At 67.5% G+C, this 17,071-nt stretch overlaps 1 protein-coding gene across 2 annotated transcripts in view; it reads right to left on the reverse strand.

Moving 5' to 3' along the window:
- Gng7 (G protein subunit gamma 7) overlaps positions 1-17,071 on the reverse strand; it is a 66,866-nt gene that overhangs the window by 16,291 nt on the left and 33,504 nt on the right. The gene's annotated exons all lie outside the window — the stretch shown is intronic.

The following is a 17,071-nucleotide window of genomic DNA, read 5'->3' on the forward strand; positions in this document are numbered from 1 at the left end:
CTCCCAGGGTGACGTGTGGCTCGGGAAGTCGCCTCACGTGGCCGGGCTCCCTGCTGGTGGTTTTCTGCAGCTGCCCGAGGCCTGCTCTGCCACCCCCTGGGCCATGGTGCGGCTGCGTGTCAGAGGGGGTGCTGGGGAGGGATGGGCAGCAGCTGCCTTCACCTCACTTGGAAGCTTCCAGAGGTCGCTCCTGCCCGCCCCCCAGGCCCTGTGGCCTGCCCCGCCCGCCCCTGCCGGTCATCAGAAAGTTAGGAAAACAAGAGCCCAGCAGCCAGGGGACGGCCAGGCAGGGACGCGGAGCCCTGGCCGTGGAGGACACTGCTGCGTCCCCGGGGTTCGGGAACAGGGGCCAGCTGTTTACCCAGGACGAGGTCCACCAAGACGGGCGCAGGGAGGGGCGGCGGCGCCAGGGGTTGCCAGGAGCAGTCGGCCCCTCGGGCAGCTTCGGGGCAGCCTGGGGCGTGGAGGGCCACCTTCTCCTGGGGCGCGGGGTGGGTCGTCTGGCCGGCGGTTTCTGACCTGGTCATGCACTTTCCCGGCTCTTCCTGGGCAGCCCCAGGCCGACCCCAGGGACTGGACATGTGTGTCACGCCTGGGGTGGCAGCCAGGGACCTGCTCAGCACCCTGCGTGCCAGGACCCACTGGACAATGGCCTGGCCCCAGCGTCCACAGCGTCCGGGGGAGACCGTGGCCTAGACTCTGCGCCGGTGCCCCTAGCACCAGGAGCAGGCGTGACGGTCACCCGAGAGCACCCCGGAAGGCACCTGTCCTGGGCTGGTGCAGAGCGCGGGCACCAGGCGGGCATCTGAAGTCAGTGCCCGGGGCCGTGGGCCTAGAAACCTCCCCAGCCCACAGGCGGGTGCAGCACCCCGGCCCCGCCCACACCCAGAGCCTGGGGATCCGTGCCGCAGGCCTCCAGGGTCGCGGTCCAGGGGCAGGGTGTGGGGACGGTGGCCTGGTGGGGGCCAGTGGCAGTGGGTCTGGATTCAAGGGGAAACTGGAGAACAGTCCTGTGACTCCCGCCAGCGAGGTCCCCGAGTCAGCTGAATCTGTCCCTGTGGCCAGAGGAGGGGGGTGAGGGGCCCGCCAGGGTGAGTGGCCTGACGGTCATTGCGGCCTGCGATGACAGGGTGACGGGGCAGCTGGTGCATGTGACCGGAGCTGGAGAACAGGCTGCTGTCTGTCCACCACGGCGGCCAGCAGGGTGGCCTCTGCTCCCCGTGGGCTCGGTGGCGTTGAAGGATGACCGTGTCATGTGAGAGTGTGTCAGCCCGGGCGCGGGGTCGGGCCAGGATGCGGAGCCCCACGGCGCGTGTCACTCCCGTTGGGAGCCTCCCAGCACCGAGCAAGGGCTGTCACCTGGGCCCTGTGCCAGGGCCAGGGCCAGCGCGGCCTCGTCGGCGCCCACTCAGGGCTGGGCCAGGCCTCCCGCCTTGGCCAGGGCCGGCGTCCTCCTGCAGGCCGTGGCCCCGGGAGCTCCCGATCACAGGCACCAGGAGAGGCTCGCTAAGGCCCTTCCCGTGGCCCCTCGCGGCTCGGGGTCCTCCTGACGCTGCAGCACTGCGGCAGGTCACCCAAGTGGGCGACGGGACCCCGACCATCTACCCTCTCGCGGTTCTGGGGGGCCAGACCCAGTGTGGCAGCTGGCCTCCCGAGGCCCAGGGACAGTCCCGTCCCCCTCCTCCAGCTCCAGGGCCAGCAGCGCGGTGGCGTCCAGCCCCCTGACCCTGTCCCTGCTGCCTCCTCTCAGGAGGACCCTGAGGTGACCCTGGGTGACCCAGCTCAGGGCCTCCCCTGATCCCACCTCAGAGCCCTCTGCCCCGGGAGGTGCCAGGCCACAGGGACGAGGATCTGGGTGCCCGGGGGCTGTTCTTCTGCTGACCCCAAGAACATTCCAGAAGCTGGTACCAAAGTGGCTGCCAGCCACCTGCTCCTGCTGCGGCTGCCATCTTCAGTGTCAGGGCCAAGACCCGAGGGACGCCGGGTCCCACCAGGCGCTGAGACGAGGTGTCAGGGCACCTGGGCAGACCGGCCGTGTCTGGCTGAAGCTGGACCCTGACACAGGGAAGGCCAGAGGACCAGCGTCCAGCCAGGGTGCAGCTGCCAACCGGGCGGCGGGCAGCGGGCGGGGGGCAGCGGGCAGGGCCTCCCTCCTGGAGCCGGGGCGGGAGGTCACAGTGGCACTGCGATGGTGGAAATCGGCCTGGGGAACCTCCTGAGGAGCTCCGTCCACCGCACCCTGCCCCGCTGACCAGTGTGGGGGGACTCAGGCCACTGGCCAGGGTCAGCCAGCGGCTAGGGCAGGGACACGCGGGGCCCGCAGTGACCTGTGCAGACTGGGTGAGGATGAGGTTTTGATGACCCATGGACTTCTGGGTGTGACCAGGGCAGGTTGCATGTCCTTCTCTTGCTGCCCCGATCCCAGGACGCGGCCTCTCCTGAGTGCAGATGCAACCCAGCTGGACGCCCCGAGGCTCCTGGGGAGGGGTCGGGCTGCCCGTGGGTCTCCCTGGGGGCTGGGCCTCTGCAGGGAGGCTGGGCGTCCTGAGGTTGGTGGCCGAGTGAGGCCAGGTGGCCCAGCCTTGCCCCCTCTTGCTGCTCGCTGGAGTAAGTGGCCTGTGGAGGAGGCCGGGTGGCCAGCATCGCAGCAGGTGGCTTTTGCACAGTAGAGCTCCTGCTCACCCCCGAGGAGGCTGGACGTGAGGCCACCCGGTGTCTGCCACCGCCTGCAGCCCTTCGCGGGATGGGGCCAGGTGTCACTAGGGCCACACCGGTCCCAGCCTCTTTCCTGACCAGGAGGGGCCAGGGTGGTGCTGTCGCGGCACCTGTCGGGGCTCAGCAGCACTCACACACCCGCTTTGGTTTATTCCACGGAGAACGCTGTCCTCTGGGCTTGTCCGTGGGGAGCATGGTGGTGTCCCTCCTCTTTGAGGCTGCATACTATTCCAGGCCCTGGACGTGCCACGTCTGTGTGTCTGTCCACTGTTGGCGGACACCAGGGCTGCTCCCATCTGGGTTTTGTTTTCGGCAGGGGCCAGTGTTCTCCACTGAGCCACACCCCAGCCCTTTTCATTTTTTTTAATGTTTTTTTCCTCTTGGGTAGCTGTAGATGGACGCAGGCCTGTGTTTCACTTGTTCGTTTTTAGTGGTGCTGGGTTTGAACCCAGGGCCTCACGGGCCAGGCAAGCGCTCTGCCACGGAGCCCCAGCCCCGACCCGTGCTTTTCATTTTGAGACGGGGTTTCACTAAGCCACCGGAGGCCGGCCTTGAACTTGTGACCCCCCACCTGGTCTCCGGCAGCTGGGCTGCAGGTGGCCACCGGGCTTGTGCCTGTGGGTGCCAGAGCTGCGCTGTGCAGGGACCACCTACAACTAGCTCTTCCCTTTCAAGCCGCGCCCCTCGGCCCCCCAGGAGAGTGGAGCTGAGGGCTCCAGGGGCCAGGGCTGGGCCACCTGGGGGTGCCAGACCAGGCGCTCTAGCAGGAGGGCAGGTCTCCTCCACTGACCATTTCAGCTATAACCAGGCCCAGCGGGCTGCTCCTGCCCAGCAGAGGGCCAGGTGGGTGGGCTCCAGGCCAAGGTGCTGAGCGGGGACAGGAGGGGCCTGCAGTGACCTGTGCACCCAAGGGGCTGTGCTGGGGGAAGGGCGGGGCAGCTGGCCCGGTGCGCAGGTGGGAGCTGGCGGGGGGCGTCGCCGTGTCCAGCGGGAATGCCCGATGTCGCTGCCAGGGACCTCAATCTCACCCTCTGGCCAGGGCTGCGAGGTAGCCGCCTAATCCCCCTGCACGTGGCCACGTGGCCTGCGGCTCGGGCAGCACGTGGATGACACCCGACCCTGGCCGCAGCCCAGGCCCCTACCGTCCACCCTCGGGCAGCTGAGCTCTGGCCTTCCCAGCAGGAGAATGGGGGGGCCAGTCTTCGCCTGAAGGTAAAAGGAGCCACACAGATGTCCAGCACGTGGCCCCGCCCTCGGCCTCACTTAAGCCACTTGTCGTCACTGTCACTGTCACCGTCAGGCGTGGGGGCTGGGCTAGGACACGGTGCTGCGTCAGGCACTTGGCTTGGGAGCAGATCTAAGGGACAGCAGAAAGCTCGGACCTTGAGGAGGCCTGCTGTCACGCAGTGTCACAAAACCCCGAGATTAAAGCAGAATAACACCTGGGAGGGAGCGCCAGCCGGGATCCGAGGGCAGGCAGTGAGGGTGGGCAGCGCGGGCCGGCGCCCTTGCAGCTCCCCAGGCCCACGTAGAACCCCAGGCTCACTGTGACTTAGGGGGCACTGATTCTTAAAGACCTCTGTGTGGATCTCAGCTGTGGTGGACACAGGGCAGCCTTCATTTCTAGGTGGTGCTGAGGTCCACCTCAGGCCTCCCGCAGGCCAGGGGACCTCTACCCGAGCCCCAGCCGCAGCCCCAGGGGCGTTGGTTTGGAGTTTTAAGCGATACTGTGCCATGGGCTGGGGTGAGGCTCCGTGCAGAGCAGCAGCCCAGCGTGCTCCAGGCCCTGGCTCCAGTCTGGCACGCGCACACGCACACACGCACACACGCACCCACGCGCACTCTACGGCACGACCTGCGGGATTTCCTTCAGCCCTCCCCTGCTGGGACTGAGCGGGGGCCTTGCGCGTGCCACACAAATGCCACTCCCAGGCCTCATCGGACCCACTGGTCCCACTGAAGAGCTGCACCAAGCAGAGACCCCGCACCTCAGGGGCCCAGGAGGCCCAAGCGCAGGCTGGAGCCCGTGGCCACTGCTGCCCAGACGGCAACGTGCGGCGGCTGCTTGAGGGCCTCTGGGGGACGCTCGTTAGGGAGTGGGCGGGCTCCGCTGGACAGCAGGACGGGAGCCGTGGACGGGACCACAGCTGGCCTTGTCCCACCCAGATACAGTGGCCGGGTCTTGGGGGCAGTAGCTGGGCCCAGCCTCACCCCCAGTGGGGACATCACAGGGTGCCTCTCGGGGGCGTTTCAAGGATCCAGGAGACACAAGGGCCTGGACAGGAAGGCTCTCGGGGAGCCCGGCCAGGGGTGGACAGCCCGGCCAGGGGTGGACAGCCCGGCCGTGCTCGAGAGCACAGAGCAGGGCAGGGGTGGGCCCAGCCTTCTCGCCCGTGGCTACTCTTGGGCCAAGACGGCCGGGCCGTCCCCATGAGCAGCAGGATGGGAGGTGGCACTTTCTACCTGCGGTGGGCCCCGAGCCAGGGCTTGGGGTGTTCTGACCTAAACCATGTCCCCCAAAAGGTGGCTCCTGGGTGGTGGCCCCAGGAAGCTAAGGAGGGCCCCAGGCTGCAGCCGCAGCCAGCAGCCGCAGCCGTGGCCCATCGGCCCGGTGCCCGCAGCCCTCAGATGGCGTTGGAGGAGGTGAAGCCCCCAGCCCCGGGAGCACACGGAACCGCCAGGCTCCCTTCCCTCCCCCGTGGCCCGCGGGGACCAGGACCTAAGGCCACCGCAGCCAGCAGGGAGCCAGGAGAGTGCCACCAGACACTCGCTCAGCAGGGGCAGCGAACGGGCTCCGTCAGGGAGTCCGGGACAGAACAGGCGATGGAACCAGCCGGGCTTCAGCCAGGCTGAGGAGGGAGAGCCAGGGACGGAGCGGACACTCAAGTCAGGTGACAAGCAGGAGCGAGGGATCTGCCAGGTCCATGCCCCAAACTGTGTGCCTGAAGCGCAAGGGTCACAGTCCTGGAATCACACCACTCGGCTCACACGCCCCCCCCCCCAGGCCAGCCCCAGCTGCACAGGAGGACAAGGACATGCCCCCTCAGGCCTCGGTTCCCGGGGAGCAGGCAGGACCTGGTCACAGCGCAGAGCAGGTGCCTGGTCTCTGGCCCTGAATCCAAGACTGCCCCCAGGGTGTCTCCCCGGGTCAACAGAGGCCTCAGGGCTGGTGACCAGGAGCTGGGGTGTGCCCAGGGTCAGCACCTGCCCAGCGTTCCTGAGGCCCTGGGTCCCCACCCCAGCACTACGGGAAATACATATATATGTATATTAACGAAAATGAACAAAACAGACTGCCTTGTCTCTCCCTGAAAAGCAGGAGCGCCTGGCCCAGGGAGGTGGGCTCCCGCACCTGCTCTCCCTGCGCAGGGCGGGGGGTCCCCCACCGCGGGGCTTGGCCTCTGCCCGCTCAGGGCCTGGGTGGTGCACTCCATGCTCTGGATGGCCACGGGGAAGGGGGTCAGCCGTGGTCCACGGCCTGTGCTCTCCCCTGAGGACACGGGCCCCAGCTGTGCCAAAGTCCACAGGGGCAGGGGCAGGGGCAGCAGAAGCCCAGGCCCCGAGTCCCATGCACAGGCTGGTGGCTTCCGGAGTCGGGGAAAGACAGCAAGGAGCCACGAAGCTGGGGGCCAACCAGTGACCTCTGAGGGAGGCTGACCGGGAGACGGGCAGGAGGGCAGTGGGCAGGGAAGGCCGCAGTGTCCAGCCCAGGGGGGTGCTGGGGCACTGCTGCTTTCCAGAGATTGGCCGGCGGGCAGGTGCACTGAGGTCTCCGTGAGGCCCAGGTGGCCCCCACCAAGGTGCCCGACCCCGGCACGGGGGACCAGGCAAGCCCTGCCCTGCAGCCTGCACCAGCCTCCTGCGACTGGACCGAGCGCAGGTGGCAGAGGCCTGGGGCCGGTGACCGGAGTCAGGCCGGCACCCCACCCGAAGCTGCTCATCCTGAAAGGCCAGGTGCTGGCCGCCCTGCCATGCCCTGCGTGGCCCTGTCCAGGGGATCACTGTGCTGCAGCTGCCCCAGAGGTCCACCAGGCCTGGCTGACCCACTGCAAGCCCGGCTCCCGAGGTCCAGGTGTTTCCCTCCCCTGAGGACCCCTGTGGCCTCCGGGAGGGCCGCCCTCTTCCTGTGCGCACTCACCGTCCCCACAACCGGCGGGTTTCCAGCTGTACACCTGCGGCCAGGGCCTCCCACAGCCTCCCTCAGCTGCCCTGGGCCCAGGGCTCAGGCGAGGCCCAGAGAGGCCCCAGGCTGAGATTCCGGGCCTCAGGGGCTCGGGCACCAGCGGGTGGCTGGGGGCTCTCTCTCCACCTGGGGCTCCCTGGGCAGAGTGACCAGACGTCCTGGACACGGCAGGGCTCTCGGAGGTGTCCTCCACCCACTCCATGACAGGACGCCCAGTCCCGACAGCCACCAAGGTCCCAATCCAGGCCGCGGTGCCCTGGGGGACAGTCACCCTGGGTGACCCCCTTCCTTAAAGGCCTGGGGAAACCGGACGCGAGTCTCGCGCACAGAGGCCCCTGCGGCTGGGGCAGCCGGCGTCGCGGAAGGCGTCCAGCCCGACTGCGCCTGCGCGGTGCAGGGTTCGCCGGGGCTCCCGACCCAGGACCCGCCCGTCACCGAGCCAGCGTGGCCACTGTGCGGCCTCTGTCCTGCACGCTGTCCGTCAGTTCAGATCAACCAGCGGTCCATCATGGCCATCCAGGCTGCTTCCCCCCTCCCCTCCTTGAGATCACTGCGCCGCGGACACCGCACCCCCGTTCCTGGGTCCGCCTCTGTCCCCTTCTCCCCCACATCAATTCCCAAGTTGAATTTGGGGCAAAAGCACAGGGGCCGCGGGCGGGATGCGGGTCAGCAGCAGGCCAGGCCCTGGCTCCCGGCACCAGACAGAACAGAAAGAAAAAGAGAAGAGAACGGGTCCTGGGTCTTGTCCACCCCCCACCGTGGCCTTCCCAAGGTTTGCCCAGCTGGGCGGGCCTCCAGCGCGGGCCTCCAGCCCTGGGTGTCACGCTGCGGGTCCTGGGGCCAACACCTTAGAAAAGCACAGACTGGTGGACGGGTCACTCTGAAGCTCCAGGCATGCTGTGGGGTCACTGCTGTGCCTCCGACTCCTGCACAGCGGCTCCCCCAGCCCCAGCACCCCGCACCCCTCCCCTCCGGCCTCCTGGTTCAGATGCTGCTGTCCCTTTATGATCTCATTATTCCTGCCGTCCTTTTTATCCTCCGGGATGGTTCCAAGACCCCCATGGATGGCTGGAGAGTACCACGCCCTGGATGGACCGTGGGTTTCCCACACTTACACGCCTGTGACGAAGTTCAGCGGGTAAGTTAGGTTTTGCACAGACGCGAAATAAACACCAAAAGTAAAATAATTATGAAAATACAAAATTATAAAATGTGATTTATGATTATGATAAAATGCCAGCATCCCTGTCTGGAGCTTTGGGACCAGTATGAAGTATAAAAAGGATCGCTCGCACACACACCCCGCGCTGTAGCTACAGCTGATCTGATAACCGAGATGACTAGTGGGAGGGTATCATACACAGCACGGATACAGTGGACAAAAGGATCACTCACACTTGGGCAGAACAGAGGAGGATGGCGTGAGATCTTCATCGTGCTACTCAGCACACAGCACAAGCTAAAACCCTTCAGTACTTATTTCTGGAACTGTCCATTTGATATTTTCAGACACAGTTGACCAAAGGTGACCAAAGATGTGGAAGAGGAAACCAAGCGTAAAGGGTGCTGCAGACTCCAGAGGATGCCTGCAGTATGAGATGTTAGTCAGATGGAGGGAAGAACTTCCCAGACAATTCCAGAAGGTTCTAGAAGGGCCAGCATCTGCTCAGAGGGGTTGGGAGGCTGAGTCTTCCAAGCACAAGTGTCCACAGGTGCTCTAGTCCTAGCTCTGCCACCCGCACAGTCTTGGTCTCTGATTCGAGGTTCCTGGGGCTCCTGCCCCTGTGTGGGGACTAGTGCTGTGGTGCTCGGGGCCCAGAGCCCAGTGGCTGGCCAGGGGCCAGGGGCCAGTAGCTCTGCAGTGCTTCTGGGGCTGACCTGGCTGATGGCTGGGCAGTTCCAGTGTCAGTGTCCTGCTCTGATTCCCCTCTGGGCTGCACCCCGGCCCCTATCCTGGTCACTCAGATGTCACCTGTGGGGGCTGTGTGGAAGTCACACGTGGCTGTCTGCAGCTGGTCCTCTGCTCTCTAGGACACTGGTGGGTGAGGTGAGGCCATTTGCTGACCTGGCCTGGCAGGGCCTCTCTTCTTCACAGGCTCAGCCGCCACCTTGCTCATGCTGGATGGGCGGGAGGTGACCGCAGAGCCCCTGGTCCTGGCTCTGTGAGGAGGGGTGACCACAGGGCCCCTGGTCCTGGCCCTGGGGAGGGGGTGACCGCAGGGCCCCTGGTCCTGGCCCTGGGGAGGGGGTGACCGCAGGGCCCCTGGTCCTGGCCCTGGGGAGGGGGTGACCGCAGGGCCCCTGGTCCTGGCCCTGGGGAGGGGGTGACCGCAGAGTCCCTGGTCCTGGCCCTGGGGAGGGGGTGACCACACAGTCCCTGGTCCTGGCCCTGGGGAGGGGTGACCGCAGAGTCCCTGGCCCTGGGGAGGGGTGACCTCAGAGTCCCTGGTCCTGGCCCTGGGGAGGGGTGACCGCACAGTCCCTGGTCCTGGCCCTGGGGAGGGGGTGACCGCAGAGTCCCTGGCCCTGGGGAGGGGTGACCGCAGAGTCCCTGGTCCTGGGGAGGGGGTGACCACAGAGTCCCTGGTCCTGGCCCTGGGGAGGGGTGACCGCACAGTCCCTGGTCCTGGCCCTGGGGAGGGGGTGACCACAGAGTCCCTGGTCCTGGCCCTGGGGAGGGGTGACCGCACAGTCCCTGGTCCTGGCCCTGGGGAGGGGTGACCGCAGAGCCCCCGGGCCCTGGCCTTGTGCTCCTCACTTGGAGGGTGTGCTCCGTGCAGGACTGGGGCAGGTGCTCACTTGGGGGTGTACACGCACAGGCAGGAGGTCAGGCAGCACCTGCGTCTCTAGGTCACTAGGTCGCCCCAGGGTGATCCTGTCCCCCAGGGACACTGCAGTACGGGAGGACACTGGTGTCCTGCAGGGAGCCATCCAGCCCCATGTCCACAGCGACCAGGGAGGCCTGTTGGGTCAGCTTCACCAAGGGTCACGTGCAGAGCTGCCCTCCTGGCCTCGGCCTCTCCGTCTCTGGGTCCTTTACGGCTGCAGGTGTCACCCGTCGGCTGTGACATGCCCCCAGGGCCTCTCCTGGGGACCTACCGTCAGACCCTCCCCCTTTCTCTTTCCACCTCAGGACCCCCACGAGGAGCTGAGGGCCCTCAAGGCGCCGGGCAGCTGAGTGTCCCCGCCAGGCCTCCCTCGGGCAGCGCTGGGCCTCCTGTGGGAGCCAGCAACCCTCCCCCCCGGGTTCAGATTCCCAGGTCCCGGCTGGACACCCGAGTGACCAGCCCTGTCCAGCCCCATGGGGACACACTCCTGCAGCGGCCTCTTCCTGTTTTAAGATGACCGTGAGCACGGTTTCTGGTCACCTGAAACCTGCCCTCGGATCCAGCTGCACAGCAAGGCTTCCAGCCTGGGTGCTGCCCGCACTGACCAGTGCCCTAGCCTCAGGTGCCCACCCCTCCAGGCCAGGAGCCCCCCAGTTGTGACACCACACAAGTCCCCAGACATGGCCAGGGTCCCCTGGGCAGTGCCCCTGGCCTGCCTTCTTGACCTGAGCATGAGGACCACTGAGGTGACGTCCAGAGCCAGGCTCTGGCTTCTGCAGCCCTCCCTAGGTCCCCTCCCTGACGTGAGCTCGCGGTCCCTGGTGTGCAGGGCTGCCCAGGGCCGTGCACAGCCGTGGGTGGGCCACAGCTCCCGGGTGTCTCGGGGGACAGGCCTCTGGCACCGTGGGGACCCATGTGGAGGGCTGGGATGACAGGGCAGAAGGGCCACCACCTCGCGACGAGGGCACACGGACTCGCGGGCACACGGACACACGGGCACACGGACTCGCGGGCACACGGAAGAGCTCCCGCAGCAGGGGTCCCGGGCTGGGACTCTGAGCCTGAGGTGGCCTGCAGCCTGGGCGGTGACAAAACGGCCAGTGACCCCGGCAGAAGCCCTGGGAGCCCATGGGGTGGCACACGGAGGGGCAGGGCACAGCCGCTGCCGTCCTCACACGTCTGGGGACAGCCAGGACGGAAGGCGGGGCCAGTTCCTGCAGCCCACCTGGCCACCAGGCCTCCACCTCCAGGCTCCGTTGGGTCTCACCTCAGTCAGCAGGGGACACTCAGAGGTCAGCACCCGCTCCCCTGGCCCCTGTCTGGGCAGCTGTCTAGCAGCAGCTGAGTGGGGCCTTGGGGGTCAAGGCCACCGTCCAGGCTGTACCTCACCTCCTGGGGGACCCGCAGGCCAGGGCCGCAGGCAGCGGGACCCGGAGCCTCCTGAGGCCGCGGCACTGGGCCCTGTCCTTGCTGGCCATGGCTGGGACCTGCCTTCCCCAAGCCCAGCCTCAAGTGCCTTCCCCAAGTCCAGGCACCGGCAGCAGGAGGGCATCGCCATGGGGTCCTGGCCACGATGGCTCCGTGACCCTGAACCATGAGCCACACAACTCTCTCTTCTCGGTAGAGTTGCCTGTCCCCGGGCGTCCAATTACAGAATCAGAGGGCCACCAACACGGGGACCCTGCCCAGCAGGTGCCCACCCTGCCCAACTGGAGGGGACGCCTGGGTGGGGCAGCTGACGGTGAGGAAAGCAGGAAGACGCGCCCGTGGCCCCCCAGCAGCACAGCAGCCGTGGTCTGGGACAGTCAGGGATGGTCAGGGCTGCGTCAGTTTTGTGGCACTGTCATGAAATCGCTGAGGCAAGAACCCTTACAAAGACAGAAGGTTAGTTGAGCTCACAGTGTGGAGGCTGACAGTCTGAGCAGTGCAGCACAGGCCCTGGCCAGGAGCCCCAGTCACTGGCAGTGGAGGCAGAGGTGAGGCCGAGGAGGGGTCCCGGGGTGACCTGGAGGTGGGGTGAGGCTGAGGAGGGGGTGACCTGGGTGACCTGGAGGTGGGGTGAGGCCAAGGAGGGGGTGACCTGGGTGACCTGGAGGTGGGGTCCGGGGTGACCTGGGTGGGTCCTGGGTGCACCTCGGGGTGCGCGTCTGTATCTGGAGAGTGGACTCTCAGGCCTCCTGGTCAGCACCCAGCCGCGTCCCTCCCACACTCCCCGCCCCCCCCACCTCCCGCCCATCCAGGGACAGCGCCTGTCTGTGGACTGAGACCTGTGAAGTCCCCACCCGGCCGTCCCCTTCCCCCTCTCAGTGTGCCAGCCTTTCAGCCGCAGCAGGAACAGGCTGGCTAAGGCCCCGGGGTCCCTGGGCCCACAGAGCGTCCTCCCGGTCTCTCCATTTCACGCAGAGCAAGCGAGGCCCAGGCCAGCGGCCTGCGAGGGTCCACCAAGAATCAGAAACAGGCCAGAGGCCACATGCCCTCCCCACGCCGCCCCAGGGTGGCCCGGACACGCCGGTCCCACATCCCCAGCGCCCTCAGGCACCACCTGAGACCCCCAGGCCCTTGGTTCCATTCACCCACTGGCTGCCAGGTGCCAGGGTTCCTGTTTCCGGGGTGACCAGGCCGCAGTCCTGCCGGGGCTCACACGCTGGACACATGTGCTTGTGACCCGGGTGCTGCCCTGCAGTGGGCTCTCTCGGGGTGAGGACCCGGTGCTTCTCTCTCTGCGTCCCCTCGGCTTTAGTGAAGGGGGAGGAGAGTCACTTGCAGAAAGGGTGACTTGGGGCCACGTGTCACCTCTCCCATGCAGGACTCTGAGCAAAGCAAGAGGCCGCAGAATCCCGGAGCTGCCTCAGGCCCCGCAGAGGCTGCGAGCAGCCCTTGGCAGAAGTCCCAGCGCAGCCCGTGGCTCTGAGGAGAAGCCCTTGGGCCAGCCCTGGCCTGGCTGCCTGGCTCCCGAGGCTTCTCAGCAAGACGCCTTCTTCCTGGCCGGCAGGAGGGCTGCCAGCCGAGAGCCAGGGAGGGACGCTGTGCAGGAGCCCTGGCCGCGGCCCTCCCAAGCCGCAGAGCAAAGGCAGCGGATCTGCCACTGGACAGCAGGCGGGGCTCCTGGGCTTGGCTCCTGACGCTGTGCGGGTGGGTGCTGGGCACCGGGATGACCGCAGCCAGACTGCAAACAGCAGCAGGAGCGAGCAGCCGGGCAGCGGCCACCTGCCGCCCCCCCCCACCGGAGCCGAATCAAGCCAGGCTGCCGCGTCCCCCTGGGGCCAGGGACAGAAGGGCTGCCAGAGCCACGGGTGCGAGGGGAGCGGTGGGGTCAGGCTGGGGTACAGTCAGCCTCACAGGACCGCCGAGCAGGTCGGAGGTCCCAGGGCCTCGCGGGGGGCAAGGGCAGGGCGTTGCCCACCCCCGTCCACGCTCACAGAGAGGTCAGACGCCTCACTGGATGTCCAGCACCAGGGGCAGAGCCAGGACTGGGAGAGGACTACGGCCCCTCCAACTGGCCTTGCTTTCCCCAGGCTGGCGAGCAGACGGAGGGACAGCGTGGACGTTGGGGCAGCGTGGACGGCGGGCCTCCTGGCAGAGAAGCCCAGGAAAGCCATGTCCCGGGCTGGAAATGCAGGTCGGGGTGGAGGGCTCGGGACAGGGCCCAGAGGCTGGCCAGCAGGGCTCCTCCCGGGGCAGTGGCTGCGCTGCTGCAGAGGCAGACCTTCTCTGCAGTCCCGGAGCCTAGAGGTCCTCCCTCCTCCACAGGCTCCGGCGGGGTCCCTCCTGCCTCCCCCAGCTCCCGGGGCCCGGAGTCCCTGGATCATGGCCACATCCCTCCAGTCTCTACTTCCACCTCCACAGGCTTATGTGTGTCCATCTCCTTGTGTGTGTCCATCTCCTTGTGTGTGTCCATCTCCTTTGCCTCCCTCTCACTGGACCCTGTGGCCACGTTTAGGGACCCTGGATGATCCAGATCAGTCTCCCATCCCCAGACCCTTAGCCCCTCTGCTCACGGCATTCGCAGGCCCGGAGCGGAGACACCTCTGGGCTGCTCTCGTCCACTGCACCCCTCTTCCCAGGTGCTTGTGGGAAACGCCACCTCGCCACACCCCAGGCACGCCCACTCTGCACCCCAGGCACGCCCCTGCTGCACCCCAGGCACGCCCCTGCTGCACCCCAGGCACGCCCACGCTGCACCCCAGGCACGCCCCTGCTGCACCCCCCAGGCACGCCCACGCTGCACCCCAGGCACGCCCACGCTGCACCCCAGGCACGCCCCTGCTGCACCCCAGGCACGCCCCTGCTGCACCCCAGGCACGCCCACGCTGCACCCCAGGCACGCCCCTGCTGCACCCCAGGCACGCCCCTGCTGCACCCCAGGCACGCCCACGCTGCACCCCAGGCACGCCCCTGCTGCACCCCCCAGGCACGCCCACGCTGCACCCCCAGGCACGCCCCTGCTGCACCCCAGGCACGCCCCTGCTGCACCCCAGGCACGCCCACGCTGCACCCCAGGCACGCCCCTGCTGCACCCCCCAGGCACGCCCACGCTGCACCCCCAGGCACGCCCACGCTGCACCCCAGGCACGCCCACGCTGCACCCCAGGCACGCTGGCCCCACGCCCCCAAGATTGCATGTGTGCCCTCAGAGTTGGGAGGAGAAGCAACTGAGGGACAGACCCAGGGCAGGCCGCACTGAGGCTGCTCTGTGGACATTGCAAAACAAAGGGAAGTTCCCATTAAGGATGACAAAAGTGTTCCCAAACCAGACACACTGCCGACTGCACAGGGAGGGGTGGGTGTGCAAGGAGAGGGGGTGTGCAGGGAGGGGTGGGTTGCAGGGAGGGGTGGGTGTGCAGGTGGGTGGGTGTGCAAGGAGAGGGGGTATGCAGGTGGGTGGGTGTGCAAGGAGAGGGGGTGTGCAGGTGGGTGGGTGTGCAAGGAGAGGGGGTGTGCAGGTGGGTGGGTGTGCAGGGAGAGGGGGTGCAGGTGGGTGGGTGAGCAGGGAGGGGTGGGTGTGCAGGTGGGTGGGTGAGCAGGGAGAGGGGGTGCAGGTGGGTGGGTGAGCAGGGAGGGGTGGGTGTGCAGGTGGGTGGGTGTGCAGGGAGAGGGGGTGCAGGTGGGTGGGTGAGCAGGGAGGGGTGGGTGTGCAGGTGGGTGGGTGTGCAAGAAGAGGGGGTGTGCAGGTGGGTGGGTGTGCAGGGAGAGGGGGTGTGCAGGTGGGTGGGTGAGCAGGGAGGGGTGGGTGTGCAGGTGGGTGGGTGTGCAGGGAGAGGGGGTGTGCAGGTGGGTGGGTGAGCAGGGAGAGGGGTGGGTGTGCAGGTGGGTGGGTGTGCAGGGAGAGGGGTGGGTGTGCAGGTGTGTGGGTGAGCAGGGAGGGGTGGGTGTGCAGATGGGTGGGTGTGCAAGAAGAGGGGGTGTGCAGGTGGGTGGGTGAGCAGGGAGGGGTGGGTGTGCAGGTGGGTGGGTGAGCAGGGAGGGGTGGGTGTGCAGATGGGTGGGTGTGCAAGAAGAGGGGGTGTGCAGGTGGGTGGGTGAGCAGGAGGGGTGGGTGTGCAGGTGGGTGGGTGAGCAGGAGGGGTGGGTGTGCAGATGGGTGGGTGTGCAAGAAGAGGGGGTGTGCAGGTGGGTGGGTGTGCAGGAGAGGGGGTGTGCAGGTGGGTGGGTGAGCAGGGAGGGGTGGGTGTGCAGGTGGGTGGGTGTGCAGGGAGAGGGGGTGTGCAGGTGGGTGGGTGAGCAGGGAGAGGGGTGGGTGTGCAGGTGGGTGGGTGTGCAGGGAGAGGGGTGGGTGTGCAGGTGGGTGGGTGTGCAGGGAGAGGGGGTGTGCAGGTGTGTGGGTGTGCAAGAAGAGGGGGTGTGCAGGTGGGTGGGTGTGCAGGGAGGGGTGGGTGTGCAGGTGGGTGGGTGTGCAGGGAGAGGGGGTGTGCAGGTGTGTGGGTGTGCAAGAAGAGGGGGTGTGCAGGTGGGTGGGTGTGCAGGGAGGGGTGGGTGTGCAGGTGGGTGGGTTTGCAGGGAGAGGGGGTGTGCAGGTGGGTGGGTGAGCAGGGAGGGGTGGGTGTGCAGGTGTGTGGGTGAGCAGGGAGGGGTGGGTGTGCAGATGGGTGGGTGTGCAAGGAGAGGGGGTGTGCAGGTGGGTGGGTGAGCAGGGAGGGGTGGGTGTGCAGGTGGGTGGGTGAGCAGGGAGGGGTGGGTGTGCAGATGGGTGGGTGTGCAAGAAGAGGGGGTGTGCAGGTGGGTGGGTGAGCAGGGAGGGGTGGGTGTGCAGGTGGGTGGGTGAGCAGGGAGGGGTGGGTGTGCAGATGGGTGGGTGTGCAAGAAGAGGGGGTGTGCAGGTGGGTGGGTGTGCAGGGAGAGGGGGTGTGCAGGTGGGTGGGTGAGCAGGGAGGGGTGGGTGTGCAGGTGGGTGGGTGTGCAGGGAGAGGGGGGTGTGCAGGTGGGTGGGTGTGCAAGGAGAGGGGGTGTGCAGGTGGGTGGGTGTGCAGGGAGAGGGGGTGTGCAGGTGGGTGGGTGAGCAGGGAGAGGGGGTGTGCAGGTGGGTGGGTGAGCAGGGAGGGGTGGGTGTGCAGGTGGGTGGGTGTGCAGGGAGAGGGGGTGCAGGTGGGTGGGTGAGCAGGGAGGGGTGGGTGTGCAGGTGGGTGGGTGAGCAGGGAGAGGGGGTGTGCAGGTGGGTGGGTGAGCAGGGAGAGGGGGTGTGCAGGTGGGTGGGTGAGCAGGAGAGGGGGTGTGCAGGTGGGTGGGTGAGCAGGGAGAGGGGGTGTGCAGGTGGGTGGGTGAGCAGGGAGGGGTGGGTGTGCAGATGGGTGGGTGTGCAAGAAGAGGGGGTGTGCAGGTGGGTGGGTGTGCAGGGAGAGGGGGTGTGCAGGTGGGTGGGTGAGCAGGGAGGGGTGGGTGTGCAGGTGGGTGGGTGTGCAGGGAGAGGGGGTGTGCAGGTGGGTGGGTGTGCAAGGAGAGGGGGTGTGCAGGTGGGTGGGTGTGCAGGGAGAGGGGGTGTGCAGGTGGGTGGGTGAGCAGGGAGAGGGGGTGTGCAGGTGGGTGGGTGAGCAGGGAGGGGTGGGTGTGCAGGTGGGTGGGTGAGCAGGGAGAGGGGTGTGCAGGTGGGTGGGTGAGCAGGGAGAGGGGGTGGCAGGTGGGTGGGTGAGCAGGGAGGGGTGGGTGTGCAGATGGGTGGGTGTGCAAGAAGAGGGGGTGTGCAGGTGGGTGGGTGTGCAGGGAGAGGGGGTGTGCAGGTGGGTGGGTGAGCAGGGAGGGGTGGGTGTGCAGGTGGGTGGGTGTGCAGGGAGAGGGGGTGTGCAGGTGGGTGGGTGTGCAAGGAGAGGGGGTGTGCAGGTGGGTGGGTGTGCAGGGAGAGGGGGTGTGCAGG

This window comes from Ictidomys tridecemlineatus, chromosome 2 (genome assembly GCF_052094955.1).
Source record: "Ictidomys tridecemlineatus isolate mIctTri1 chromosome 2, mIctTri1.hap1, whole genome shotgun sequence".
Classification (NCBI taxonomy): Eukaryota; Metazoa; Chordata; class Mammalia; order Rodentia; family Sciuridae; genus Ictidomys; species Ictidomys tridecemlineatus.